Source organism: Callithrix jacchus, chromosome 11 (assembly GCF_049354715.1).
Source record: "Callithrix jacchus isolate 240 chromosome 11, calJac240_pri, whole genome shotgun sequence".
Classification (NCBI taxonomy): Eukaryota; Metazoa; Chordata; class Mammalia; order Primates; family Cebidae; genus Callithrix; species Callithrix jacchus.
Window position 1 is genome coordinate 47927743 of NC_133512.1, and position 15824 is coordinate 47943566.

At 37.2% G+C, this 15824-nt stretch overlaps 1 long non-coding RNA gene across 2 annotated transcripts in view; it reads right to left on the reverse strand.

Annotated features, from left to right (window-relative positions):
• Positions 1 to 4297: 4297 nt before the first annotated feature.
• Positions 4298 to 15824, reverse strand: part of LOC118143674 (uncharacterized) — a 45087-nt gene continuing 33560 nt past the window's right edge. The window contains exons 3-4 of one of the 2 annotated variants that reach the window (XR_013523720.1): positions 6497 to 6558; positions 4298 to 4609 (exon numbers count right to left, since the gene is read on the reverse strand). This is a non-coding gene — a long non-coding RNA (uncharacterized LOC118143674). The remainder of the gene's footprint in view (positions 4610 to 6496; positions 6559 to 15824) is intronic. The other variant, XR_013523721.1, reaches the window with a different exon arrangement.

Below are 15824 nucleotides of genomic sequence, written 5' to 3' on the forward strand. Positions count from 1 at the left end.
GGAATTGATAATTTCCCACCTGCAGCTTTCACAGAACTTTTTTGGCTTTTGTGAAAGCTTTTATAGACTTCATGAAAATCTTAACATATAGTATCTAGATTTTGCACTCTTTATTTTGGTGAATCATATTAAAAGAGGTTTATGGTGCGTACTAACAGGAAAGTTTCTATATTTAAGCAAACAATGATGCATATGAAACACTTTTCTTCTCAACATGGCTGGTGATTAAGGGGTGGATACATAAACACTTTATCCTACAGATAGTAAAGTCAGTTTTCTTGTGAGTTTATTAGTTTATAGAAAGCTTCCCATTTATTGTCTCTTGATATTCAAAGTAAGCCATTGGAGTATGGCGACCAGGTAATGGGATTCTTAATACAGAGAAAGTGAGGCTAAGAGGTGAAGAGATTTGCACATGGAGTTACATAGGTCACACTATATTCATAGAGGGAGAATGGGATTATAATCTCGATATTTGAACTATAAGGTTAATACTATTTCTATTACCTTATAGGAATGTCATGAGGGTCAAATGAAATAATGTGCATGGCCCTTAGGCCATGCTCTTTTACCATCTAAGTGCTCAGTACACGTTAGCTGTTATTATCACTATTGTTATTGGACAATGACTCTTTGCATATGAAAAACACCATTTAAATCTCTATACTTTTAACTGGAAAGTTGCAGTACAGAGAAAGCCTTTTATAGGTAATAAAACCACCGACAGTATTTGGGTTCCTCAACAAAGAAATTTGACAAATAACCAGCTCTATTTCTCTCTAAGCTTCTCTGTAATACTTCATTGGCTTTGTTAGGTCAAAATCAGACACTTGAAGAGAGGATATTCAGTATACTCAAAATCCTCAAACATTTGCCTTCTCTTAGGCTCTTCTCTTTCAAATCTGTCATCAGTCAAGGGTTTCAGGGCTTTGGGGAGATACACAACTTGGTCTTCATAGTACTATGGGATTGTTGCATTGTCACAGTTGTGTCTCCCAGATGGAGTCTGTCACTGCTCACCTGCTGTGCGCTGTTTGCTGCATAATATATGATCGCCCGTAGTTTTGAGTCCTGGGAAAGAGGCTGACATTTCTTTAGAGTTCCTGGACTTAGAGATGGAGCATGAACTGAACAGTACTATTCTGTACTATAAGTGTTATGGATGATAGTGGTAGGCTGGCTTTTGCCTTGGAAACTGACCTGCACTAAGCTGTGGATGTATCTGACATGAGCCAAGCCTCAGTTCTTGAAGAACCAAAGGTATGGAAGAGGCAACCCTTGCTGGTTCATTAGCACAGATGGTTGCTACAAACAAAAAGTTAGATTGCTAAAATTCATTTACATATGCTTTAGGTTGGAATGAGACATCACGACTGAAAAAAAATTCTGTCAATTTCTTGTTTTTATATCATGTTGAAATAATGGTCACTGATTACTATTTTTAATAATCAGACTTGAGAAAACTACTATAACAAACAACTAATGACTAGATTTCCTATTATTTTCCCTGATTTGAGCATTGGAATTCTTATGATAGGGTCTATGGGAGGTAGACACAGTTGTGACCAGGGCCCCAGGAATCCTGAGAGGGAAAAACGGAAAAGTGGAGTCCAGGAGTGGCCTATTTGAAATATACAAGCAGAATGGCACAGATCATCATAGAAACAAAAAGAACAAAAGAGGACAGGAATGCAGGTTTTCCTTCTATGATTTTATAAAATTATATCCGTTTCACTATTATGACCTCAAATGAAATCCAAGCTTTCCCTAGGGAGCAGAGACAGCCCAGATAAAATTATGTGGGAGCTTCAGGCCTATTAACTCAAGATAGGATGAAGAAAGGAAAGTGCTTGGCATTATTTTTAACTAGAACAAGCATTACCTAACCTGGAAAGACATTTGTTTCAAGTCATTTCATTGTTCTGAGCCTTGGCATGTATTCCCTTGTTCCAAAATACTGGAAATATATATTATTGAAAATGAATATTTCTAGTCAAAATTAGAATTTAATATGTAAGCTGAGAATGTGCAAGCCCTGGTGGGAAATCTCCTTTGACCAATAACATATTTGTTTCCTTATTAAAGAAGAAGTCATTTTTAGCTCTTCTCATATTTTAAAACACATTTTCTGATTCTGTTAATGGATTCAGGTTTCAGAGGCATTCTATAATTTGTGGACCTGATGGTGAATAGTAGGGATTTCCCTATCCAGTAACTGTTGAAGTGTTTCAATTGTGGCTCGGGAAAGTCACCCTGGCTGTGGAGTTTTTCATAAAGATTTGATCCTCATCAATCACTTTTAACGAAAACCTTCCCCAAATCATCACATATCACCAATGAGTCTTTACTTGGCAAATAAATCTGCACTGGATACTTTGCAAATAAATCTGCACTGGATAGTCCATTTGCAAATAAATCTGCACTGGATAGTTTTCAAATAGGTTAAGCAGTCGTGGTCCATGCTGCCTACTGGAAATTTACAGGAAACAGAGTCTAGGATAAAAGGAAAAAAACACCCCAAGATAATTTTTATGCAAAGACAAATGATACCTTTATTGGCAGCCTTAAGATTGGATCTGAATGCTGTGGCCTTTAAAATTTAAATGGCATATGCAGACTCAGGTGCTGCAGGTACACTAATAGAGACCATCTTATAGTCTCAGATAAATGCTTGGGAGCCTGCCTCTTGCCTGTTGTCACTTAAGGGTATGTGGCAAGTAGGGCAAGAAAACCAAAAGAAACCAAAAGGCTGCACATCCTAGGGCTTGCAGGGTGTTGTTTCTATTATCTGTGGCAGGCATACTCATGATAAGCATTTCTAAATAAAGATTTTAGCCATAGAGGTGAAGAATTTATGAGAGCAGGCTTTGAATCTTTTTGCCTTGTCCCAAAATGTGTGGGCATCTGGTGGCTGAAGAATCAGTTTCACTCATCACCTCCCACCTTGGCCACTTAGTGAGAAAAAAATGTGGTTTTGTTAATGGGGTAAGCATGGCAGAATCTAAGTTTTATAGAGCATTCAGTTAATTATTTTGGAGTTATTTTTAAGAAAAAGAGTCTCAAGTATTTGCTTTTGCAAAATTAAAAAAAGAAATATGTGAAAACATGGTAGGGCCCCTACAAGGCTTTGGTCAGGATGGAGGTAAAGAAAGGACACTGATATGCACATTTTATTATCTCTGTGGTAAAGCTTGCCCTGCTTCTGGTGTGTTTGGGAAGGAGAAGATATGAAGATAATTTTTGTACTAATGAGACACTTTAGGGTCTCAGATTAAGCTGTTGATTCATTCATTCATTTAGTTTTTACTAAATTCTAACTGGTGAAATGAATCACTATTTTGTCATCACCGATTGTGAGTCTTGAAGGAGAGGTTACCTTTTTTTTGTTTTCTGAGAGGAGTCCTTTGCAATAGCAATAGTAGAATGGAAATAAAATAGTTTAGAAAAAAAATCATGAAATATCCCTTGATTGTAAGTTTCTTCTACGTCATAATCAGCCATCTATAATTTGCTGGGGTAAAACTGAATTACACCTTTTCCAAATTCTCAGTTTCTCACTATTTTAATGAGATTGGAATAGATCAAGCCAGTTTAGTACTCAAAAGTAAGTCTTATTTGTAAATAAGCATAACTGTGGTTATGATAATGTCATAATAATTATGATAGCAAAAGCTAATGAGATATGTATAAAAAGCCTGTGAAGGCTCCTGCTGCCAAGACGCTTTGGTGTCTTCTGAAATCCTCTTTGCTAGGCTGGCGCTCCCATCTCCAGCTTCTATGATTGCTAAAAGCTCACAGAGGCATCTTTTTTGGAGGTTGGTTCTAGGCAGACAGGAGGTGCTTGGGAGGCCCAGAGCCAGTAACTGATTACTTTGGAGGGGTGGCAGCTCAGCCCCTGCCTCTGGTTGGTACAACATGTGAGGTTCAATTCATGCTCCCAAGCTCCCTGGGGGACCAATCTGAGGCCAGGCTTCTGAAGCAACCTCAATATCCAGCCTCTTTCCCTAATCTGCCTGCTTCCTCCAGCTTCTTAAAACTACTGCCTTAATAGATCATGTGCCCAAGAGAGATGTTAGTCTCTGCTTCTAGGGAATCCAACCTAGGACAGACTCATAGCAAAGTCAGATGAGCTTGAGTGTTTTGTTTTTTCACTCAAGTTTTTATGAATGCTAGTGACAAAATTTAGGAGAATAGATAGAAGTAGGGAGTACAGTTCTATAATCTTAGTATCTAATGCCCAACTAGCAATCAATGAAGTGAACTTTAAAATTATGGAATAATTTTATAAGTAGTTGGCATCAAACCAGCACAATGCCCTTCTCCTAAGCAATGTATTTTGCTAGTCCTTTTGTAACCAAGCCACACCTTCTTGGCAAATGTTTGACATTTGCCCCCTGGTCAGGGTCAGGCATTCTGTGATACCAGACAGCCAATTTCAAGCATTGCTGGATCCACAAAATGAGCCATTCATATGATAACAGAAGATGCAGGTGATGCAGGATGCTCGCGTTTCTCTTGGCAATTGTGCAGCAGGGCTAAAGCCAGATGCCAAGCTGCTTTTCCGTCTGCTGTTGACTCCACTCTGAATTAGCTAAACAGGGCTCAACACCTGTTGATTAAAAACAGTTACAGCTTTGAAATGAGCAATTGGTCTTTGATGAAGGCCAGACATGAACTCATAATAACCAGATAACTGATATTAATGATTTTCTGATGTTCAACAGTCTTTCTCAGTATCTGCAGAACCGTTTGAATAGGCTTGATAGTTGTGATTTATACTCCTAAAAGGCTGTTGGGAGGCAAGCTTTGGAAGACCTTGCCTTGAAGTAGCAGATGTTTTGAAAAGATAGTTAAATTGACCTTTTCTCCCCTTTTCATATTTGAAAATGAAACAACTCAATGAATTGGGCTAGTGTGCCTGGAATGTTGAGTGTCAGAAGGGAGGTGCAGAAGATGAGGTGGATAGAAATGAAGCAGGATAATGAAAGAATGCAAGTATTTTGGACCTTAATATAAACAACCAAATTTTAAAAATGAACCAAAGATGTGAACAGACATCCTACCAAAGAAGATATACAGATGACAAATACATGAAAAGAAGTTCAACCTCACATGTCATCAAGAACTGCTAATTAAAAAGAAAATTCTATGACCCCTACATACCTATTAGGATGGCCAAAATTTAGTATACTGACACTAAATTATGCTGAAATCATGGAGAAACAAACTATTATTTATTACTATTGCAAATGTAAAATGGTACAACCACTTTGGAAGACAGTTTCATAGTTTCTTTGAAAACTAAACATCCTCTTACTCTGAGATCTACCAGTTGTGCTCCATGATATATATCTAAAGGAATTGAAAACTTATGTCTACACAAAAACCTGAACACAAATATTTATAGCTGCTCTATTCATAATGGCCAAATACAGTATAACATATCTGGCAGTTTTAATTGTTTGCAGTATAAACTATAATACTTAAAGCTGTATCAGTGTGAAAATATCAAAGCTAAATAAGATATTTAGTCAAGGAGTTATATATAAGCATTCTTATATCAAAACTAAATAACATTTAGTCAAGGAGTTATATAAATTGGATTTGAACTTCCAAATGAGTGGTTCATTAATAATAATAATATCATTTAGAAACCATGTTAATTTAGTGGTTTCCTATTATAGCTCATTATTTACCAGTGATAGTTTTAAATAGCTTTTGTTACACCATATATAATATATGTATAACTAGGCAAGATTTTGTAAAAGACAAGTGATATATTCCTATGAATCTTGAAGATTTTTTGGTATATCAAGTAATTCTCAATTTATCACAAATATCTTTTTAACTAAGGGAAAAATTAAAAACGCCCTTAGAATCCAAGTATAAAAGATGGTCTAAATTTTTTCTGAAATAATTGAAAATAGTAGGAGTGCATAAAACAGGTCTGAGTCAAGCACCTAAGTCATAGTAAATAGGTTTCACTTATTTAAGAACAATCAGTCAGCAGTAGTTAATACATTGCTGTATGTCTGTGTCACAGATCAGGAGTTGATAACCCTTTAGAAGCATTAAGCCAAAGATGTGTCTGAGATAAGGTGGGGGTTGCTGATCTCTGAATGTTTGGGTGGCTGTGGCACACCCCTTTCTCAGGCGATGCATGGGGCCATACTGACTGTAACGACAGTGAACAGGGAAGTATTATCATGCTGCCTTTTTCAGGAAGGTTCAGTAAATGAAAGAATCCCTAGTGACAAGCAGGAGGTTTTGGATTGATAGTGAATCCACATCACCAAAAAATCTCTTCGAAGGGAATCTCTATGTTTGTCCCGCACCCTTTGTAATATTAGCTTTCTACTTTTTTATTGGGAAACCCATGTCATGCAGTTTAGTTGGTGCTGACGCCCCTGGGTCACATGGGTGGAAAATCAGAATATTCCTGACCCCACTCTATTACAGTGACTCATACAGAAATGGGTCCCAACTCTAACTGTACCAGAATCCCATCAGGTCCATTCCCAGGCACTGCACGTTGAAGTAGGTTATAGCTGGTCTTATCTGTAATCAAGGTAGAATTTTAGAAAATTAAAATAATTTTTTACTTCTATGCTTAATAATTTTTCCTGGATTTACAGTAAACTATAGGATGTTTCCTTACAGTATGAAAAATCAGCGGAATTGTTTATGTTACTAGACCATTAGAGAATACTTCCTGACTCATCTAGGGAATGAAAGAAATAATAGATCTCTCCTCAAAGGAGCTAAAAATAATACAGCATAGGCATTTATCCCTAATGATTATTTTTCTTGATGTGAGAACTAAACCAAAAAACTCAGAGGCAGTATCTGTTCATTGTGAAAAATGTTTTCCTCTCACCACTTTGCAGATGTCTCTTGGTAGGTGCTGGAATTGAACTTTCTGTGACTGAAAATGGCCACTTTTTCTCTCTCTTTAACAAAGGACCATTATAATGTCAGAAAGTTCTACCTAAGGAATAAAAATCTCTAATGTCCAATGTATTCTGCACAATGAACTCTAGATTATTCCACTTGTAAGTAGACTTAAAATGGTTAGACATTGAAATATTAATGCCCTGTGTTGCTGTATACAGGACAATGTCTGCCTGTGTTATTTTGGATGTAACAAAGTCCCTGATGCCTGTTTGGTAAGAAAGACTTTTTCTGGTAACGCTCAAGATCAAAGGTGCTCTTTTTTCTCAAATAAGAAAAGAAAATACCCAATAACTCCCCAGATAAATAAACAAAAACCAAACAGAATGGGAAATAAAATGTATACAGTTATTAGAGCTATGAAAAACCTCTTTATAGCCCAAAATATTGTCTGGTTGATGGTTTTTATGTCTGGGGAGTTGAATAGTTTCACTTGGTCTTGCAGCAATTAGGAATGTGCTGGAATTTTATTGATTACTGCACATTTTGGTGAAGCAGGTGCCACATATCCAGGGTCTTTGTAGTTGGGAGAAGGTTGAAGAATAGGCAGGTATTGAGAATCCTAAGACAAAATCTTTACTCCAACTAGGTGATACCGTGGTCAGCAAGGAGCATTGTGGAGCCTGGGGACCTGGGAAGCTTATAGTTCCTGCTTTGCTTCCCTTTACTTCATGCAGTATGTTTTCATATTATTTATTTCCAGTAAAGTTATTTGTTTCCTTCTCTTTCAGTCATTCCAGCATTACCTCTGTGACAACAGTGCAGTCAGCAGGTAACACTGCAAAAAGACATTTTGGCAGGAAGTGCTTTAGAAAGCCTTGAACTTTGTTAGTCTCAGGACTTGTATAGATCTGTTATAGGCATTAGGAACAGTCATGGAAAGGGCATATGATTAAGGATACTCTTTTAAGTGGCTTTGTTGACCTATCACAAAAAGAGGGACAAACACTTCAGGATTTAGTAAAGAAGGCTTGTTATATATAAGGAAGTCACCATTCTGACACTTTTTATGGGATATGAACCAATTGAGGACTTTGGGGAAAGATTAATGATGGAAAGTCTAGGCTGGGGAAGATTAGAGTGAGATTTTTCTTTATTAGATTTCACTGATTCCAAGATGCACATTTTTCATACTATAACATTTCTAAAAATGAGATGTGTCTTATTAGTGAGACTGTGCCATCTTTAATTGGCAGTGTTTTTGCATTCTAAGTAGAACATAAAAAATACATCTTGTAACCAGTGTCATCTTAGAAATACGGTAACCACCTAATGAAACAGGTTTAGAATGACACCAACTTTACACTAACTTAATATGTAAAACCAAAGTTATATCTTATGTGAAATGTTTCTTAAGCTACATATAGCATATTATAGACTGCAGGTGGAATAATTCTTGAATAATCGTTTCCGTTCTTTTTACAATGCCTTAAACAGAGATCCACTCTCGATACGGCGTTTCCTCTTATTAGGCTGTACTCTTTATAACATGCCAGTGATCACGTGTTTCATTCACTAATGAATTTCCAGCACTGATTTACATCAAGTTTTCCTATTTAAATCATCTTTGACACCACAACTTTATGAGTAGTTATCCATTGCTAAGGGATCCTATTTAAATCATCTTTGATACCACACAAGAGATACTGAGATTATGATATAACTACATTCCCTTGTATGAAGAACATTCTTTTTGTCAGTTTCCATAATTATTGTTAAAGCAAAGAATGTACGTAATTTTGGCTGAGACAAGAGTTTTAAGTTTAATTTTATAAAATACTTGCCTTAAAATGAATAGTAGGAAGACAAATTATTTTTAATTAAGGATGAAAGGAAGAGCTATAAAGGAATATAGGGAATATTATACATATAGTAATGCATTTTTTTCTTTATTATACTTTAAATTCTAGGGTACATGTGCAGATTGTACAGGTCTATTACATAGGTATACACATGCCATGGTGGTGTTTTGCTGCATCCATTGCCCCATCATCTATATTAGGTATTTCTCCTAATGCTATCCCTCCCCAACTCTCCCACCCTGTATTCCTCCTGTATACCACACAAGAGATACTGAGATACCATAATCTCAGTATCTCTTGTGTGGTATCAAAGATGATTTAAATAGGATCCCTTAGCAATGGATAACTACTCATAAAGTTGTGGTGTCAAAGATGATTTAAATAGGATAACTTGATGTAAATCAGTGCTGGAATCCCCCGCTCCCAGGCCCTGGTGTGTGATGTACGCCTTTCTGTGTCTGTGTATTCTCACTGTTCAATACCCACTTAAGAGTGAGAACATGCAGTGTTTGGTTTCCTGTTCTTGTGTCAGTTTGCTGAGAATGATGGTTTCCAGTTTCATCCATGTCCCTGGAAAGGACATGAACTCATCCTTTTTATGGGTGTATAGTATTCCATGGTGTATATGTGCCACATTTTCTTTATCCAGTCTATCATTGATGGAGATTTGGTTTGGTTCCAAGTCTTTGCCATTGGAACAGTACCACAGTAAACATATGTGTACATATGTCTTTATGACAGAAAGATTTATAATCCTTTGGGTATATATATATTCAGTAATGGGATTGCCAGGTCAAATGGTATTTCTATTTCTAGATCCTTGAGAAATCGCCACACTGTCTTCCACAATGGTTGAATTAATTTACACTCCCACCAACAATGTAAAAGTGTCTCTATGCCTCCATATCCTCTCCAGCATCTGTTGTCTCCTGATTTTTTGATGATTCCAATTCTAACTGGCTGGAGGTGGTATATCAGTGTGGTTTTGATTTGCATTTCTCTAATGACCAGTGATGATGAGCTTTTTTCCATATGTCTATTGGCTGTATACATGTCTTCTTTTGAAAAGTGTCTGTTCATATCCTTTGCCCACTTTTTGATGGGGTTGTTTGTTTTTTTCTTCTAAATGTAAGTTCTCTGTAGACTGTGGATATAAGTCCTTTGTCAAATGGATAGATTGCAAATATTTTTTCTCATTCTCTTGGTTGCCAGTTCACTCTAATGATAGTTTCTTTTTCTGTGCAGAAACTCTTAAGTTTATTTAGATCCCATTTGTCTATTTTGGCTTTTGTTGCCATTGCTTTTTTGGTGTTTTAGTCATGAAGTTCTTGTCCATGCCTATGTCCTGAATGGTATTGCCTAGGTTTTCTTTTAGAGTTTTTATGGTGTTAGGCCTCATATTTAAATCTTTAATCCATCTATAGTTAATTTTTGTATAAGGTATAAGGAAGGGATCCAGTTTCAGCTTTCTGCATATGGCTAGTCAGTTTTCCCAACACCATTTATAAAATAGGGAATCCTTTCCCCATTGCTTGTTGTTGTCAAGTTTGTCAAAGATTAGATGGTTATAGTTGTGTGGTGTTCTTTCTGAGGCCTCTGTGTTGTTCCATTGGTGTGTATCTCTGTTTTGGTACCAGTACCATGCTAAAAGATTTTGAAAATTTCAGTGAGTTAAATGACATAGCCATCTAATGACTGAAAAACATTTTTTATAAATAATAGTTTTTTTTGCTATTTAATATGTGTGGTATGTAATATATAAGTAGGGGAGTGGGGGCAAGATGGCCTACTAGAATCAACCACATTTGGAGGCTCCCATTGAAATAAATGATAGTAAGCATATAAATCCTTTACCAGCAACCAAGGTATCCAGGTTCTTTCATCAAAATTGATGAGAAGGCTGGCGTGACACACAGAAAGAAGGAAGAGCAATGTGGTGCAGCAGCCTACCTGAGAGCCACAGGGGAAGGTGAACTGCCTCCCCCAGCCAAGGAAGGCAGTGAATGAGTGTGCTACCCAGCTGGGGAAACTGCTTTTTTCATGGAACTGTGTAACCCATGGATCAGAAGATCCCACCCATGAACGCATGCCGCTGGAATCCCAACCCCAGAAAGTGCAGATTCTTACAGCCTCTCAGCTGGAATCTGCTTAAGCCTACTGAACTGCCCTTGGTGAGGGGTGACCAGCACCAGCTGCTGCTGCCTATTGTCTAAGTTGCTTGAGCTCTTTGTGGGAATGGCAGCAGCCAGAACTGGGACTCGCAACTGCCTAACATGCTAAGCTCCCTGGGTAGGGGGTGGGGGAAGGGCAGCACCCATTTCTATAGCTCCAGGTGGTGCTTTTCTCCTCATGGAGCCAGGGAGGCTGGAAGGATTGGTCCGAAGACTTGTCCCCACAGGGAAAAAGTGTTTTGTTAAATGGGTCCTGCTTCCTATGCCACCCAACTGGGTGAGACCCATCAACAGGGGTTGTCAGATATCATATAGGAACCATCCTATTGGTGTCAGGTTCAGAGGTCAGAGGTCCTAAAAGGAGCAGGGAATCCATCTTTGCTACTTTCCAGCCTCCTTGAGTGAAATCTCCAGACACGGGAGTGAATCAGAATAATATGGCCTAAAGTGAACCCCCAGGAAACTGCAGCAGCCCTACAGAAGAGGGACCTGACTACTGAAGGAAAAACAAGTAGAAAGTGACAACAAGCATCATCAACAACAAAAAGGCCCCTACAAACACCCCATGCAATGGTCAGCAGCCTCAAAGACTGAAACTAGACAAACTCATGAAGATGAGAAACAATGAAAAAATGCTGAAAACTCAAAAGGCCACAATGATTCTTCTCCTCCAAGAGATCACAGCGTTTCTTTATCAAGGGTGGGGAACTGGATGGAAGATCAGATGGACGAATTGACAGAATCAGGCTTTAGAAGCTGGGTAACAAAAAAACTATGAGCTAAAGGAGCATGTTCTAATGCAATGCAAAGAAACTAAGAAACTTGATAAAAAGATTAGAGGAATTGCTAAGTGGAATAACCAGTTTAGAGAGGAACATAAACAACCTGATAAAGCTGAAAAACACATTGTAAGAACTTTGTGAAACATACATAAGTATCAACAGCCAAACTGACCAAGTAGAAGAAAGGATATCAGAGTTTGAAGACCACCTTGCTTGAAATGAGACATGCAGACAAGAATAGAGGAAAAAATAAAAAGGAATGAACAAAGCCTCCAAGATATATGGGACTTCATAAAAAGACTAAACCTATGATTGGAATATTTGAAGGAAATTTTGAAGGACAACTTTCCCAACCTAGCAAGACAGGCCAACATGAAAATTCAGGAAATACAGAGAACACCATTAAGATACTCCCTGAGAATATCAACCCCAAGACACATAATCATTAGATTCTCTAAGGTTGAAATGAAGGAAAAACTGTTAAGAGCAACCAGAGAGAAAGGCCAGGTTACCTACAAAGGGAAGCTCATCAGACTAACAGTGGATCTCTCAGCAGAAACTTTACAAGCCAGAAGAGCTTTGGGCAAATATTCAACATTCTTAATGAAAAGAATTTTATACCTAGTATCTCATATTCAGCCAAACTAAGCTTCATAAGTGAAGGAAAAATAAAATTCTTTCCAGACAAGAAAATGCTGTGGAATTTTGTTACCAAAAGGGCTGCCCTGCAAGAGCTCCTGAAAGAAGCACTAAATATGGAAAGGAAAAACCAGTACCAGCCACTGCAAAAACATACCAAAATGTAAAGACCAATGACACTATGAGGAAACTGCATAAACTAGTGTGTGAAATAACCAAATAGCATCATGAGACAGGATCAGATTCACACAATACTAACCTTAAATGTAAATGACCTAGATGCCCCAATTAAAAGACACAGACTGGCAAATTGGATAAGGAGTCAAGACCCATTGGTATGCTGTCTTCAAGAGACCCATCTTACATGCAAACATACACATCGGTTCAAAATAAAGAGATGGAGGAAAATTTACCAAGTAAATGGAAAGCAAAAAAATCAGGGGTTGCAATCCTAGTCTCTGACAATATGACTTTAAAGTAACAAAGATGGGAAAACAAACAAACAACAGCATTATATAATGGTAAAGGGAAAATTCAACAAGAAGAGTTATCTATTCTAGTTGCATATGCATCCACAGGAGCACTTAGATTCATAAAACAAGTTCTTAGAGACCTACAAAGAAACTTAGGCTCTCCCATGATAATAGTGAGAGACTTAAAACACCCTACTGTTGGTATTATATCAATGAGACAAAAAATTAACAAGGATATTCAGGACTTGAATTCAGCTCTGGATCAAGTGGACATTGTAGTCGTCTGTAGAACTTTCTACCCAAAATCAACAGAATATACATTCTTCTCAGTGCCACAAGACAGTCTAAAAATGACCACATAATTGGAAGTAAAACATTCATCAGCAAATGCAAAAGAACTGAAATCTTAACAAACAGTCTCTCAGGCCACAGTGCTGTCAAATGAGAACTCAGGATTAAGAAACTCACTCAAAACCACACAATTTTATTAAAATTGAACAACCTGATCCTGATTGACTCCGGGGTAAATCATAAATTTAAGGCAGAAATCAAGATGTTCTTTGAAACCAATGAGAACAAAAAGATAACATACCAGAATCTGTAGGACACAGTGTTAAGAGTAAAATTTACAGCACTAAATGCTCACATCAGAAAGCTAGAAAGATCTCAAATCAACACTCTCACAGCACAATTAAAACAGCTAGAGATGCAAGAGCAAACTAATCCAAAAGCAAGCAGAAGGCAAGAAATAACTAAGATTGGAGAAGAATTGAAGAAAGAAACATAAAAATCCCTCAAAAAGAATCAACAAATCCAGGAGCTGGCCTTTTAAAAAAATTTGCAAAATAAACCATTAGCTAGACTAATAAGGAAGAAAAGAGAGAAGAATCAAATAGACACAATAAAAAATGATAAAGGGGATAATACCACTGACCCTACAGAAATACAAACTACCATCAGAGAATACTATAAACACCTCTCTGCAAATAAACTAGAAAATCTAGGAGAAATGGATAAATTCCTGGATGCATACACCCTACCAAGGTTAAGTTAATCTAGGAAGAAGTTGAATCCCTAAATAGACCAACAACAAGTTCTGAAATTAAGGCAGTAATTAATACCCTACCAACCAAAAAAAGCTCAGGACAAGATGGATTCACAGCTGAATTCTACCAGAGGTACAAAGAGGAGCTGGTACATTCTTTCTGAAACGATTCCCAACAGTTAAAATGGTGGGACTCCTTTCTAACTCATTTTATGAAGCTAGCATCTCCCTGACACCAAAACAGAGAAGAGACACAACAAAAAAGGAAAATTTCATGCCAATATCCCTGATAAACTGCTAGATTTGGTTTCCCAGTAGCACATCAAAAAACTTACTCAGCACGATCAAGTCGGCTTCATCCCTCAGATGTAAGATTGGTTCAACATATGCTAATCAATAAGTGTAATCCATCACATAAACAGAACCAAAGACAAAAACTGCATGATTACCTCAATAGATGCAGAAAAGTCCTTTGATAAAATTCAACATCCCTTCATTTTAAAAACTATCAAACTAGGTGTTGTTGGAACATATCTCAAAATAAGAGCTGTTTATGACAAACCCACAGCCAATATCATATTGAACGGGCAAAAGCAGGAAGCATTCCTTTTGAAAACTGGTACAAGACAAGGATGCCCTCTATCAGCACTTCTATTCAACATAGTATTGGAAGTTCTGGCCAGGGCAATCAGGCAAGAGAAAGAAATAAAGGGTATTCAGACAGGAAGAGAGGAAGTTGAGTTGTCTCTGTTTGCAAACAACATGATTTTATATTCAGAAAACCATATCATTTCAGCCCAAAAACCTCTTGAACTGATAAGCAACTTCAGCAAAAATCTCAGGATATAAAGTTAATGTGCAAATGTCACAAGCATTCCCTTACAACAATGGGCAAGTAGAGAGACAAATTATGAAGGAATTCTCATCCACTATTGCTACAAAAGAATAAAATACTTAGATATACAGCTAACAAGGAATGTGAAGGACCTTTTCAAGGAGAAATATAAACTACTGCTCAAGAAAATAAGAGGACACAAATGGAAGAACATTACATCCTTGTGGATAGGAAAAATCAATATTGTGAAAATAACCATACTGCCCAAAGTAATTTGCAGAGTCAATGCTACTTCCATCAAACTACCATTGACATTCTTCACAGAATTAGAAAAACTATTTTAAATTTCATATGGAATCAAAGAAGACCTTCCATAGCTGAGGCAATCCTACACAAGAAGGACAAAGTTGAAGGCATCCAACTACCTGAGTTAAAACTGTGCTCAAGACTACAGTAAGCAAAACAGCATGGCACTGTTACCAAAACAGACATATAGAGCAAAGAAGCAGAGCAGACTTCAGAAATAACACCACACATCTGCAACCATCTGATCTTTGACAAATCTGACAAAAACAAGCAATGGGGAAAGGATCTCCTATTCAGTAAATAGTGCTGGGAAAACTGGCTAGTCATATGCAGAAAGCTGAAATTGGACCCCTTCCTTACCCCTTCCACAAAAATTAACCCAAGACGGATTAGAGACTTAAATGTAAAACTCATAACCATAAAAACCCTAGAAGAAACCTAGGCAATACCTTTCTAGACACAGGCATGGGTAAAGACTTCACGACAAAAACACCAAAAGCAATTGCAATAAATCCAAAGTTAACAAATGGAATCTAATTAAACTAAAGGGCTTCTGCAGAGTAAAAGAAACTAACATCAGAGTCAACAGGCAACCTATAGAATGGGAGAAAATTTTGCAATCAAACCATCTGACAAAGTTCTACTATCCAGAATTTACAAGGAACTTAAACGTATTTATAAGAAATAAACAACTGCATCAAAAAGTGGGCAAAAGATATGAACAGACACTTCTCAAAACATTTATACAACCAAAAAACATAAAAAAGCTCAACATCACTAATCATCAGAGAAATGCAAACCAAAACCACAGTGACATACC